Source organism: Mustela nigripes, chromosome 6, assembly GCF_022355385.1.
Source record: "Mustela nigripes isolate SB6536 chromosome 6, MUSNIG.SB6536, whole genome shotgun sequence".
Lineage (NCBI taxonomy): Eukaryota > Metazoa > Chordata > Mammalia > Carnivora > Mustelidae > Mustela > Mustela nigripes.
In genome coordinates, this window is record NC_081562.1 from 54,903,410 (window position 1) to 54,917,952 (window position 14,543).

At 41.4% G+C, this 14,543-nt stretch overlaps 1 non-coding gene across 1 annotated transcript; it reads right to left on the reverse strand.

Annotated features, from left to right (window-relative positions):
* Positions 1-2,419: 2,419 nt before the first annotated feature.
* Positions 2,420-2,525, reverse strand: LOC132020994 (U6 spliceosomal RNA). The gene has a single exon (XR_009405182.1). It is a non-coding gene; the product is annotated as a U6 spliceosomal RNA (small nuclear RNA).
* Positions 2,526-14,543: the final 12,018 nt, after the last annotated feature.

Below are 14,543 nucleotides of genomic sequence, written 5' to 3' on the forward strand. Positions count from 1 at the left end.
AATGTACTTAGTTTCTTCAAGAATCCTTTATACACTGTGGCTTCCAGATCTTTTCACTATTTCAGCTGGTCTGGTATGAAAGCATGATGATGTAATAAATATCCTTAAAATTCTGTATCTAAAATTTAAATTTATAATCAGTAAAAATTATGCTGAAATGGGGTCACCAGGAAATGGCTTCCATGTGGTAATTTCGATATTGCTAATAAAAGACAATAAAATGGGGTGCCTGGGTGGCACAGTCGGTTAAGGGTCCAACTCTTGATTTTGGCTCAGGTCATGATCTCAGTGTCATGAGATCGAGCCCTGTGTCAGTCTCTGTGCTCATTACGGAGTCTGCTTAGGCTTCTCTCCCCCTCCTCTCTTTGCCCCTCCCCACCCTCTAAAATAAATAAATAAATCTTTAAAGGAAAAAAAAAAAAAAGACAATATGAAATGCATTGTGGCTAATGAGCCTTGGAAAACACTAATGTCAAGAAAGTGGCCAGAACTGATTCTCAGAACTAGAATATCACCAATAAACCAGTAAATTGGTTAATTACTTTGTAGCTTATTTAAAGAGACACAGGTCAAGATTCCCTTGTTCATAATCCAGATAACTTGGAAAATGAATTTTTACATAACCCATTTGGTGGCAGAAACTGATGTGAAGCACTGGAGGCTATTTGATTATCTGTAATTACCCTAGTCTCTGAATACTCATATGTTTGGCAGCTGATTTATTTAAATATTTAATTCAGGGGTGCACTCTATTACTTTTCTAGATCCAAAGTATTTGAATTCAGAAACACATCTGGCCAACAAGAGCAGGTTTGCTTAACCTGGTGTGTGTTCCTGGAGACTGGCGCTGGGCACCTGTGTTTTTGCAAGAAAAAGGAGAAGTGATTCTCCTTGCAGCAGCATGAGCTCTAGACACTCTGAAGGATCTGGCTGTACAAATAAAACAACAGGACCAGAAGAAAACATACTTTCAGCGCTATGCTAGGCTCCCAAACAGTAATGGAAATCTACACATACAACCACCCCCATACATACACACTAAACACAAAATAAATAAAAACAGACCAAATACAAACCAAGGGGAATGAAAAAGGGGGAAAAAATGACTCAATCATTCCAAAGATTTTAAGATAACATATTGGTTACAGTGGGCTATTTTATGCTATGATGATCAATAAACTTCAGCATCTCACAGACGTAACACCATCCAAGCTTCCCTCTCACTCTCGCTACACACCACTGCAGGCAGTTGGGGGAATCTGCTCTGCACAGTCACTGAAGAACTTGACTGACAAAGGTCTTGCCCTCCAGCATGTCGTAAGCTGTTGCAACTGGATAAAAGAAGGTGTGGAGAACCCAAACCCACCCTTCCCAGCTTCGGACCAGAAATGGCATAGACCTCTTTCATTTCTTTCTTTTTTTTTTTTTTCCCAGAAGTTTTTTTTTTTTTTTTTTTTTAAAGATTTATTTATTTGACGGACAGAGATCACAAGCAGGCAGACAGAGAGAGGAGGACAGAGAGCCCGATGTGGGACTCGATCCCAGGACGCTGGGATCATGACCTGAGCTGAAGGCAGAGGCTTTAATCCATTGAGCCACCCAGGCGCCTCGCCACTTTCATTTCTATGGCTCCAGATTGTTCATGTTGCCTCCCCTAAACGCAAGTGTTTAGATAGGACAGCATATGGAATATTTACTGATGGTTACTGTGTCTGCTGTAAAAAGAGAAAAAAAAAGAAACAGAAAAAGTGGGACAGGTAGACATTTGTTTAGTATAAACAAATTCAGATAAATCTGTAATCCCAATATACAAATCAAGTATGCTTCTAAGTAAAAAAAAGTGGATAATGCCAGAAAGAATTTTTTTTAACCTAATTATTCAATGCTTAAGAGAATCACCAAAAATAGGAAAACAAGTAAAGTTTGAAAATAAAAAGACAAAGAAGGATGTAACAGGCAACCATGAACCAAAAGAAAGCTGATGTGGCTCTATTTTTATCAGAAGTAATAGGTGTTAAGACTAAAAATTATTAAGTATAAAGGGAGAGATTCATAATAGTTTTTTAAAAGCTCAATTCAAGAAGAAAATATAAAAATTCTAAACTTATGTGTAGCTAATAAAATAGCAAATTATATAAAGTAAAAACTGATAAGGTGGAGAAAAAATACAGCTCACAAAGGTTAAGATATCTACTATCTGGCCTTTTATAGAATAAGTTTGTAGATCTCTATACATGGACGCATAAGACAACTCAACAAATTTCAAAATATTGGTTTCAAATGACAGTAATCTTTGAAGCACGATGCAACTAAGTAAGCTGTCAATTAGAAATAAGTTAAAATTAGTAAAAATTTTGCATTCTTGAATATTTAAAAGGAAACCATACATTTATATATTTATCTATTTATTTTTTTAATTTAAAATATGGAATGCTTCATGAATTTGCATGTTACTCTTCACAAGGGCCATGCTAATCTTCCCTGTATCATTCCAATTTTAGTATATGTGCTGCCGAAGCAAGCACAGAAACCATACTTTTAAATAATGCATAGGTCAAAGGAGAAATAGTATCAGAGTTTTAGAATACTTTGTAGAAATAGTATCGGAATTTTAGAATACTTTGTAGTAAGTGATAATGAAAATATGATATATCAGAACTCGATAGATGGCCGAAGATGGACAATTTGAACATCACTAAGTTCACTGATTGCAATGCATAAAAACAGATCAAATATGTTCAAATCCATGAGTTTAGATACTTGGGGAAATAGCTAAGAGGTCACTTTGGGAAGATAACAGAGAATTAATTATTCATTGATAAACAAAAAGAAAAAAAATCACGCATTTATCATGTCCTTCCTGCATGGACCATACCGTCAATAGTCAATGAACTATAAACAATGGCGTAGGTGGACCAGTTGAAACTTTTGGGGAAACCTAAGAGGCCAATCCTGTTCAGATGCCCAAGTGAGGCCACTCAAAGGGAACTCTTCAGGAGGTCTATGGAAACTTGTGGTCTCTGTGCACTGCTCATGGAATTTCAGGACAGTGAGGACAAGCTTGGAACCAGCAGGGAATTACGCATCTATCCATCACCATATCTAACTGCAACAAACTTCTGAAAGCAGTGTTTACTACTTCACTTCTACCTCCCAGGTTTCATGTAGGCTCTTCTTTCAGCCAACGCTAACTCAGAGCCATGACAGAAAGGGAATTCTGGAAAACAGCGCAATTTAGAATAGCTATACATCTTCTTTTAACTGCTTCCAAATGAAGAAATTAGCAAAATCATGCTTCCACTTAAAGAAGATATAACTACCCCTCACACAGCTGACAAGGCGCTGATCTTTCCCAAAGAATACACAAAAATGAGATCCATCTTCGGATGATGTCCATTTGTTTTATAGCTGGATTGCACTCCTTCTTTGGTATCTTGTAACTTACATAGTAATGTACAAAGTCAGTATGTTGTGTTATATAGTAGAAGAATGGGAGAGAAGAAAAGAAAAAAGTGGTGTGTATGCATACCTACAGACAGGTATGACTATATTTATATACCCATAATATGAATATGAAAAAATGAAAATGAAAATGAAAAAATATACCCATAATACTGCAATCCTCATATCCGCAGTTGCTCACATGGTCATGGCTGCTATTTACAACCTCCTTTGTACCCAGTTAGTATTTTCTGCTCTCAGTGAGCGGTTGGCTTTCTTTGAGGGTGACCCAAACCTTTACTCCCGAAGGATGTGTATCATTTGCCGTCCTACTGTATTGGGCTGTTGTGGCTTTCTGTCGACTTTCTTCATAGCACACAGGAGTATAAGAGGTGTCCCTGGAGATGTCCCCTTCTGCCCCCATCATGTAGTAGCAACCCAATTTCCCCCTGAGGAGCAGGATCAACCAAGTAACTAATATAGTAAGCCACTTTCTTTTTTTTTCACTGGTTGGTTCAGTGGCATGAGAAAGCCTGAATGGCCACGTTACAGTCCCAGCTTCGAGTTTGCTGGAATCATTTTTGTATCCCTACTGAAAGCACCTTTCCTTTGGGACTAAGACCTCTAAATCAACAGTACACAAAGTTGAGGGAATGGGAAGCACAGTTTTTGTTTGTGGACCATTAGAGTTATTAATAAGAAGAACAGTCCCATTTCCATCCCTTAATTCTTGGAACTGTGATAAAAAGCACCATATGGTGGTTACTTACTCAGTGCGTATATTGCAACCTGTAAAACATTATTCTTGCCCTGAAAAGTGTTGTCATCCATCTGGCACCACAACTGAGTCTTCAAAAGGCCATTCCCCAAACCTATCAGGCCAACTGCTTCAAAATGATGGAGAACATGATAAGCCCAGTGAATTCTATGAGCTTGAGCCCATTGTTATCATTCATCTGGTATAAAATCACTTTTCTGTTCAGAAAGGAATGCCATGAGGATGAATGAGACATTTTGTGGTTCACAGAAGATGATTTTGCCAGAAGCATTGCAGGCAGGAAAGGCAAATCTATACCCACTTCAGACCCCGGGAAGGATTTTCCATAACCAATATCGTTAGGACCTCTCTTGATCTGGTGGTGGTGCAACAGGTGTCCACTTTTGGGGTTGCTAGTGTACCCTGAAAGCCCATCTGTAACCAGGCCTGAATTTTGTCTTCCTCAGAATAGTGGGACCCAGAGAAATTCCCAGGAGGCCAGAGGTGTGGATGGAGACAGAGGAGACAGTTAATAGGGATAAGAACCACGGGAATCTGAGCCAGTTACTCATGCAACTTACCTGTACCTTCAGGACCCGCTTGAGCCTGGTCTTACATACATTACTTTCACTCATGCCGCAGTGCTGCTGCATGTGCCCAGTGTAATGGTTTAGTGGGTCAAACAATGCCTCTTTCAAAATGAGCCGTCGGGGTTCCATGACGACTTGATAGTCCAAAGTCAATTATTCAGTCTCTCCCAGGGTCCAGTAGCAAACCAGAAGCTGGTTCTTCAAAGGACAACAGTCATCTTTAGAAGATGGCATAGTGTTGCTTCAAATAATACAGGTCTGTGCTGTAATTCACCAATGATCCTGCCAGGGCCCCATACAATACCTCCATCTGTCACAGACGTTTCAAATATCAGTGGTCTTCTGGATCGGAGGGCTCAAGTGCCAGAGGGTTTGGTGCACAGCTTGAACCTCTCACAGAGCCTTCTCTCACTGGGCACTATCGAAAACTGGAAACTCACTAAATGTCTTTTTGTCTTTGAAGTAGGAAGGGCTAAGTATGGCAATTTATTCTTTACCGTGGAAGAGATATCCAGACCATGCCCCAGAACAGAGGAGGCAATCACTAAGGTGGAAGGTCCCCAAACTTCCATGAAATTTATTTCTTACTCATCAGATACTTGCTACTTCCTGCTCGTCAGGTCCAATCAATGTGCTATCATTGGTATAAGGGACCAAGATGATATTTTATGGAATGGAGAGCCGATAAAGATATTTTCAGACTGGGTGATGATAGAGGGCTGTCGAGTTGATGAAAGCCTGAGATAGGACAGTGAAGTGCATTGTTAGCCCCACCAGTGGAAGCAAACTGCTTTTTGTAGTCTTTATTAGGAGAGATAAGAGAAAAAGTATTAATGAGATCAAGAGTGGCATACTAAGTACCAAGAATTGTATTGGTTTGCTCCAATATGGAAACTTCATTTGGAAAAGCAGATGTGATTGGAATTATGACCTGATTAAGTGTACTATAATCTCTCATCATTCCCCTAAATCTAGCTTTTCTTCACAGGCCAAACAGATGAAATAAATGGGAATGTAGAAGAAACCACCACAAGTCCATTCTTGAAAGCCTTTGTGGTGGCACGGTTCTGAGAATGCTGTTTTGCCTTTGCTTTACTATTTGGGCAAGTAAAAGTAGTTTTAGGGACAGAAAGTAGTTTAGGGACAGAAAGCCCTCACTCCATAATTTGGGGTTTGAACAATGTGGGGATTCTGTCATTTGCCGAATATGTAAATTGCAACTCTGCATTTCAGAACTGGGAAAATACTCATGGTTTGGGGGTGGGTTTCACCAGGTCCACTAGGAGTTGGGCTTAAGCCGAAATTCCATTTATTTCCTGACTTCTTAGGCCCTTCACAAACTCTCACACCACAGTGATATTTGGGATTCCAGCAATCAGAGATAATTCAGAGCCAGTAAACAGTAATACCCCAAATTCTGGTTATTTTCCCTCCCCTAACATACGATCATACTAGTAAGTTGCCACAAGTGTCTTTGGGGAAAGGTGGGTGGGAGGTTTACAGTGTAGCAGGATTCTTCTGCAAGGAGTCTCGCCTCGTCTTAATTTAAGGGGCTCTGCATCTACTTGATCCAGACTGAATCAAGCCTGGGAGTCAGATCCAGGGCTATCTGTTCGGGGATTCAAGCCAGATTTCTTTCCCCCAAACTTGAGTTTTTTGGTATATACAAATCAAGTAAGACACTATAGGGTGTTTATATATTTGAATCCTAGGAAGATCACAATAAATTAGCCAATGCCAAAGATCAAACTATTCTGATGACCCCTTTAGCTCTGTCCATTATTGCAACCATGCTTCCCTTATCTCTGGTAATTAAGATCATTAGGTCATGTCACTTGGCACCCATCACTCCAGTATCCCACCATCCCCACTGAATTCAGGGATCCTGGTTTAATGATAGCATTAATGGGTTGTAGGGAATGGCAATACAAAACTGTACACGGATGATGGTGGTTGCTTCATCAATGCATTTTTTAAAGCTTGATGAAGGGAGTGTCTCCTGAACCCTCCTGGGTCATAATGAGGGGATGGGTGAACAGTTTTCATGTAATACATGCACTCCAGCATTCCAACTCTTTACCTTTCAGATACCTTTTGCTTATATAGTGTGACACTGATTTATGAAAGAAGTGAATTTCAGGTACTACTTGACAGAAAACAAATAGTTTCACAGTTTGCATGTGTGGGTAGAAATGTGAGTAATACAGGACAAGACATAAAGATAGAAATGGGAATACAGTAGCCCCCCCACCCGCGCCATCCATGGTTTTGCTTTTTACGGTTGTAGTCACCCTCTGTCAACTGCGGTCCGGAAGCAGATGATCCGCTTTCTGACATTTCATCAGAAGGTCAGTGGTAGCCTCATGCTAATTCACAATGCCTGTGTCACTCACTTCATCTCGTCTCATCATGTTGGCATTTTATCATCTCACAGCATCACAAGAAGAAGAAGGATGAGGACAGTAAGATATTATGAGAAAGACTGTGTTTACTTAACTTTTATTACAGTATGTTACTATAATTGTTCTAGTTTATTATTAGTTATTGTTGTTAATCTCTTACTGTGCCTAGTTTATACATTAAACTTTATCATAGGCATGTATGTATATATAAGAATAAAACGTAGCATAGTAGGGGTCAATGCTATCTGTGGTTTTACGCATCCACTGGGCATCTTGGAATGTATCCCCTGCAGATAAGGGGAAACAACTGTAATGGAGGAAGAGATTTGAGCAGACATAAAAAATTCAGGAGATTATTGATGAACCGTAGAAGTTTGATGGTGGGAAAAGAGAAGTGGCAATAATCCAAACTGAAGAGTCACTTCTTCTGGGAATAGGACTGGAGAGATAGAGGAGACTCTGTAATGAAACAGAGAGATTTGGCAATATGCAATTACACGACATAAAAGAGAGCAGCACGTCGAAAATTATTTTGAGGTTCATTAAGTTAGAGCTTGATAATATTGTGGTATTAATAGGAAAGATCAGAAAACCACAGAGGGAAGGCATACGGAAGAGAATAGTTTGAAGGTTAAATCGGAAAAGATGTGACAGAGTACTGAAAAATTCCAGAATATAACAGTCAGAGGGGGCTCCCGGAAAGCTGTTATAGGCAGTGAGACTGTAACATGAGCACGTGGCTAGGTTTATCTATATCTCCAGAATTCACTTCTCTGTATGTTTTCCTTAGGGTGGTCTGCGAGAGAGTGTGATTTGTAGGGTGAAAATTAAGCAGCAGACATTTTGAGGCTCCCACATGTTGTCATTTATCTGTTGCCTCACCTCATTGGTGGGGGGCAGCAGCTGAGTCTGTGACTGATCAACCTTTGCCAAGGTCCTCCTTAATTTTTTGCAACTCCTAGGCCAGGTGTGTGTGTGTGTGTGTGTGTGTGTGTGTGCGTGCATGTATGTGTGTGTTTAGTTCCATGACAAAGGACCCCAACTCGTTTGGACACCCAGGCCATCAAAGTCAGAGGCAATGACATGGGTATCAGTCCATCCTCCATGGGATCATATTTTTGAATTCTATCTTGTTCTTAATTTCACCCACTTTACATCCATCTGCTCTTCCCAACTGCCTGCCATATATATATTTCCTTTACTATATTAGTCAGCATGCAAGAAGCAGGATCACTATATATATATATTTATATATATATATACACACACATACATACACATATATAAAAAATACAGTGCACACACACATATCCACATGATTCTGCTTCTCTGATTGCACCCTGACTGATATAATAAAGTAAATAGTAGTTCAGGGAAGTGATTCTCAAGATTTCAAAATCTTTGTCTTATTTGCATAAGTATGTACATTTCTCTTCTTCTTTCCCACCCCATCAGTTTTAACAAATGCCTCTTAAAGAAGTATGTCCATTAGGTCAAGGAATTCTAGTTTTTAGAGACAGATGGATGATATTTCTTATTGTAGTTTGTATTCTTTAAAATGTCATTTTTGGGGGCGCCTGGGTGGCTCAGTGGGTTAAGCCTCTGCCTTTGGCTCAGGTCATGATCTCAGGGTCCTGGGACCGAGCCCCACATCAGGCTCTCTGCTTGGCGGGGAGCCTGCTTCCTTCTCTCTCTCTTTCTCTCTCTGCCTTATTGTGATCTCTCTGTCAAATAAATAAAATCTTTAAAAAAATAAAATGTCATTTTCAGTTTTTGTTTAAAAAATTGTATTAGGATAATGGCTTTGTATTCTAAATTAAACACATCCACTTCCATATATTCTTAATGTTCTTCCCTGGTCTTGACCCTCCCCATCATTCTTTTGGAGAATAAAGATTAGACATTTGGGCTTCTCTTCAAGTTTGTACATAGAAAGTCACAAGAGACCATAATTTACTCCCTACACCCAATACAGACCAAATAATCTACATAATTCTAGTTTTTTTTTTTTTTTAAATCAGAGAAATGAGAGGACAAATAAACCTAAGTGAACTAAATTTTAGGAGATGACAATCCATCAGATGAGAGAAAAGAGATGCAGTGTTCTCACCCCTGACTGAAGTGGAGGGAAGAGTAACTCACTGTCTATGACGGTAAGGAGAAATCAGCCTAACTTTTAGCTAATTTTGATGGCAGTGCATGGACAGTGCATAGGTTAGAACCCAGAGGAGCCATAGGCACAGAAGAAACTATACTACCTCACAGTTCTTTCTGTGATTGTCACAAACAGGTGGGACCACAACAAACAAGGGCCATGCAGAAACCTGGGAGAAATGATCAGAGATACACTGGGTTTTCAACTAATAAAGTCTTATAGAGGGGTAAAAGGGCTGAGAGAAGACCCCTGGCCCTCCAGGCAGTCAGCTAAGAAAGACTGAGAGTGGGAGCAGGGGAGAACTGAGATCGCCCTCCAAGGCTTAAAGCTCAGGAAGACATCAAGCAGAGCAGAAAAGCTGAGAATAAGAGCTCTAAAACAATATTTGCACATAATAAACAATATCAAGGCACATAAAAAACCCAGAAAATGTAACCCATGGTCAAGAAAGGAAAACATCAGGGTGACTTGGAGGCTCAGTCAACTGTGATCCAGGGTCCTGGGATGGAGCCCCACATGGGGCTCCCTGCTCAGTGGGGAGTCTTCTCTCTCTTCCTCTGTGCTTCACCCCCCCCCCCCACCGCTTGAGCTCTCTCTCTCAAATAAATAAATAAAAATCTTAAAATAAAAGAAAGGAAAACATCAAGTTAACCAAGAAATAGTCCAGATTTTAGAATTATCACAGTATGACAAAAATGCTACAGGACCTAAAGGAAGAAGCCATGTATGAAGATATGGGCAACTTCAGAAAAGTAATGGAGAGTGTAAAAAATGGAAATGCTAAAAATAAAAAATACAATTAGTTAGATGGGCTGGCTTAAGAGGTGGAGAATACAGAGGAAAGAAATTTAAAAAGAGATAAATAGAAGGAAGGTATCCAAATTGAAAGAGAAGGAGGAAAAAAAGTAAAACAAAACAGAGTATTTTAGATCTATGGCGCAACATCATGTGGTCTAATATTTGTACCACTGGAGTAATAAAAGGAGAGGAGAGAGAGAACGGGCAGAAACAATATTCAGCAAGGTAACAGAAGAGACTTTTCCCAAGCTAGAATTGCAACCAATAGCAAGAAGAATAAATGCAAAGGAAACCACACTTAGGCACATCACAATTAGAATTTTGAAAGCCAAATTTAGAGAGACCTTAAAAGCAGCTGGAGAAAAAAACATACTGTACACAGGGAGTTAAAATATGAACTACAAATGACTTTTAATAAAAAAAATAATGGAGACAGAGATAGAATCATGTATTTAAAGTGCCAAACGGAAAAAGAATCTGTCAAACTAAAATTTTATATACACTGAAAATTATCCTTCAAAAGTGAATGTGAAATAAAGACATCCTCACATAGACAAAAGCTGAGAGAGACTGCATCACCAATAGACAGTATTGCAGGAAATGCCGAAAGTTCTCGAGGCCAGAGAAAAATGAAGCCACAGCTGCAGGAAGAAATAAAACGTATCAGAAAGGACAAATATCTGGACAAATAAAAAAGACATATTTCAGTACCTTCATTATATTCATATATACATAACTTTTTTTTAAGATTTTATTTGTTTATTTGACAGACAGAGATCACAAGTAGACAGAGAGGCAGGCAGAGAGAGAGAGAGAGGGAAGCAGGCTCCCTGCTGAGCAGAGAGCCTGATGCGGGACTTGATCCCAGGACCCTGAGATCATGACCTGAGCTGAAGGCAGTGGCTTAACCCACTGAGCCACCCAGGCGCCCCCATATATACATAATTTTTAAAATATCAACCCCCCTACCAACAACGTATGGTGGATTTAATAAAACACAGAAGTAAAATATATGCCAATATCATAAATATGAGAGAGGGATAAATGGAATTAGGCTGTTGTAAGTTTCTTATATATTCTTAAAATAGAATAGTATTATTTGAAGATAGGTTGTTGTAACTGAAGAGGCAAACTGTAATTTCTAGAGGACCGCTATATTTAACAGGAGAAAAGCTACAAAGACAATGTAGGAATTTTAATGGAATATGAAAAAAATATCCAATTTACCAAAGATGCAGGAAAAGGAATAGAGAAACAATTGACAAGTGGGAATGAATAAGTGAAAACTTCTCCCAACCATGATTACTGAACACTGAATGTCTTTGGAAATTAGCTTTGGCCACAGACTCGATGTTTTTCATTAATTCAACCTAAAACCACAAGGCAAAACAGAGCTATGTGTAAAGTATATACTGCAGTTAGATCATTTTGACATGACTAACACTGTTGCAATCACAAATAATCTCGAGCTGCTTTGTAAACTTCCCATGCCATCAAAAGTTAAAACAAGAAGCAAGATCTCCATTCCAACACAAATTTTCAGCAGTTACATTTTTCCGAAGTAGTGGTTTGTGGATTATGATGCAAGTGAAAAGGAAATTTCCATACTTAAAATCCACTTAACTGTGCAACTGAGCATTTCCACCTAATTTTCCATTGAAAGTGATTAACCTGCAATGTAATTGCATGCGGAGGGGAAGTATCAAGAGAACTTAATAGAATTTTAATAGAATTGTATAAATGCCTTCTAAGCAACAAATACACTTAAGTAAAACCATATGCTCATGGGTTATTTGTCAGCACCTATGGGGTGAAAAAATATTTTCAAAAATGAAATATGTAAAATTTCATTACAGATCAGCATTAACAGAAAAACGGATAAAGATATAAACAATTAGTTTTGATGATAGAGAACCCTTACTCTGAATTGGTTTCAACTAAGTAAAATATTATTCCCCCTCCCAAAGGAATCCCATTCCTTTCATTATTAGAATTGATTACCATTATTACTATACCTTTTGTCCATAATGAGGATATTTAATTTCTGTCTTGTTATAGACGTATCTGCATAATGTCTTCAGTTTTGCCTCTTCGCACACAAACTTTAAAATATTTTGTATCTGGCCCTTTACAGAAAGAGATTGCCAGCCTCTGGTCTAAATGCACAGTTTTCCACAACTGTTGTTTTGCTTCGGAATCACATACTTTCTAATTCAAATTACTACTTCTCTGAGTCACTTGGAGAAGGTAAAGAGGAGATAGAAATAGAAGCTGAGAGTTAAACTTAGTTTTGAGGTTAAGTAATTGTAGCTAACATTGAGCACATATTATATGTAGCAAGTACTCAGGTAAATAAGCACTTTGTATATATTTGCTCATTTAATACAAGAATCTTATGAGATAGGTACCCACCTTTTACCATTCCCCACCTTCTACAGAAGCTGAGTTGCCGAGAATCTTATTGATAAGTAAGGGATACAGAGGTTTATAGGATTTAATCCAGCAATGGGACATCAGAATCAATGTCTGCAACATTAGTAGAGGGATCAAAGGCAGATAGATAATTGCTGGGGGAGGGTGCGTCGGGTTTTTGTGTGTGAAGGATAGAAGTGGGTGGCAGGTGATCGAAGGCAGAGGAGTCGGTGTGGACATGCAGTCTCTTGGGGAAGATAGGACTACGGGTGACAAAAACTGTTAAGATCCCTGGAAGCTCACAAAACCCCGTAATTCCCATCTTTCCAGCAATAGGACTCTTTTTCACTCTAACCCCTTTTAATCAGTTCTGGTTCAGAATTTCCCGATGAGTGCATGAAGAGATCTGAACACGTTTTATAATGTGGAGAGTTGAAGATAAATGAGTAGGAAAAAATCTGTAGGGTAGGGATCTGGGAAATCCGTCCTGTTTTACACGTAGATATACACACATTAGGTACATCTCTGTAATTGTATATTTGTGATATAACACACATCCACACACTAAACCCCTGTGTGTATCAGAAGCGCTTAGAATTTAAAACGTAATTATGTTCTCAGTGTTTCGCAGCAGCCACTTCAGAGCATTTTAAGAGACTGTGAATGACAATAAAAATAACAGTGATCAGACCACATGTGCTCAAGGCTAGAACCCTCAGCCCCGCCGGCTTTTACTTCCCCTCGGTTGTTTTTCCAGCCAAATATTCCTCCCCTGGCAGCACCCCAGGGTCATCCCACCGGCCAATGACGGTTTCAGAGACGCGGTCCCTGGGAGTGGGGATTCTGTTCAGGAACACGTCCTGTCAACTTCGCCGTTGAGTCACCTCTTTCGGTTGGTGGCGGCCGCTATTTCTTTAAATGGACAGCGGATTTCGAAACGGCAGGAAGGTGGGGGGGGTTGTCAGGAAAAGGAACTCAACCGCCTTTGCTAGAACTGCCCCGCAGCCTTCCCTTCCCCAGCACGCGTGCTCGGCTGGGGCAGCGCCCGCGGCGGCCGCTTCATCCCTCCACCCCGCCCCCCCGCGGGCACGCGCGGCGCCTGCACTTCCCGGGGCGCCCACCGGCGCGGGGAATCCCCCCACGCCCGCCGTCCCCCGCGTCTGCGGCGCGGCCGCCCGGCTTTGTCTGCGGCGGCGTCGCGCTCGGGCGCTCGCGCTCTCCCACATTTCCCCGTGTGCAGCCTGTAACCCGATCTCCCATTTCCTGGTGGATTCTCTTAAAGAGGCAGCGGTCGAGAAGCAGAACAAAGGCTATTGTTTTATTTCCTCCTCGGGGTTCCGCGTCCTGACCGGAATGCCCCTTCCTAGATGTTGATTCTCCTCGCCTCCGCGCTCGGGCAGGGGGGCGGGGTGTGTGTGTGTGGGGGAGAGCCCGGCTGCATTTCGGTGTCTCTAAGGGACGGAGCCGGGGACTGTGGGAGGCGTTTCACGAAAACCCGTCTGGTGGTTCCTGGGGCCCCAGCGTAACGTTTTTTCCCAACGTGTCTCCCTAGAGCGGGCGATCGCCCGGCGGCGCCCGGACAGCCCGACTCCCCGGCCGGCGGAGGGGCTCGCGGCGGGCGCGCGTGGGCCGCGCCGCTGGTGGCGGGGCGGGCGCGGGCTGTGGGGGGGCGCGCTGCGCCGCGCGCTCCGCCGGCGGCCGCGGCCTCGCGCGGCCCCGCTCCCCCGGCTTCCCTCCGCCGCCGCCGCCCCTCCCCCCGCCCGGCTTTTATTTCCCCGATGCCGGGCTGTAACCCGAGCTTTTATTTCCTGGTGGCTCCTTTAAGAGGCAGAGCTCAGTGCTGGGAATTCACGTCAGTTTCTGCACTGAAACTCTCAAGATCAATGAGCAAAGAGCTTTCTCAGTTCTGCCTTTCAGTTTCTCTCTTCCAGGAAGGAAAACATTCGAGAGAGCGAGGGAGAGCGGCGGGAGGGCAGGGGGCGGGGGCG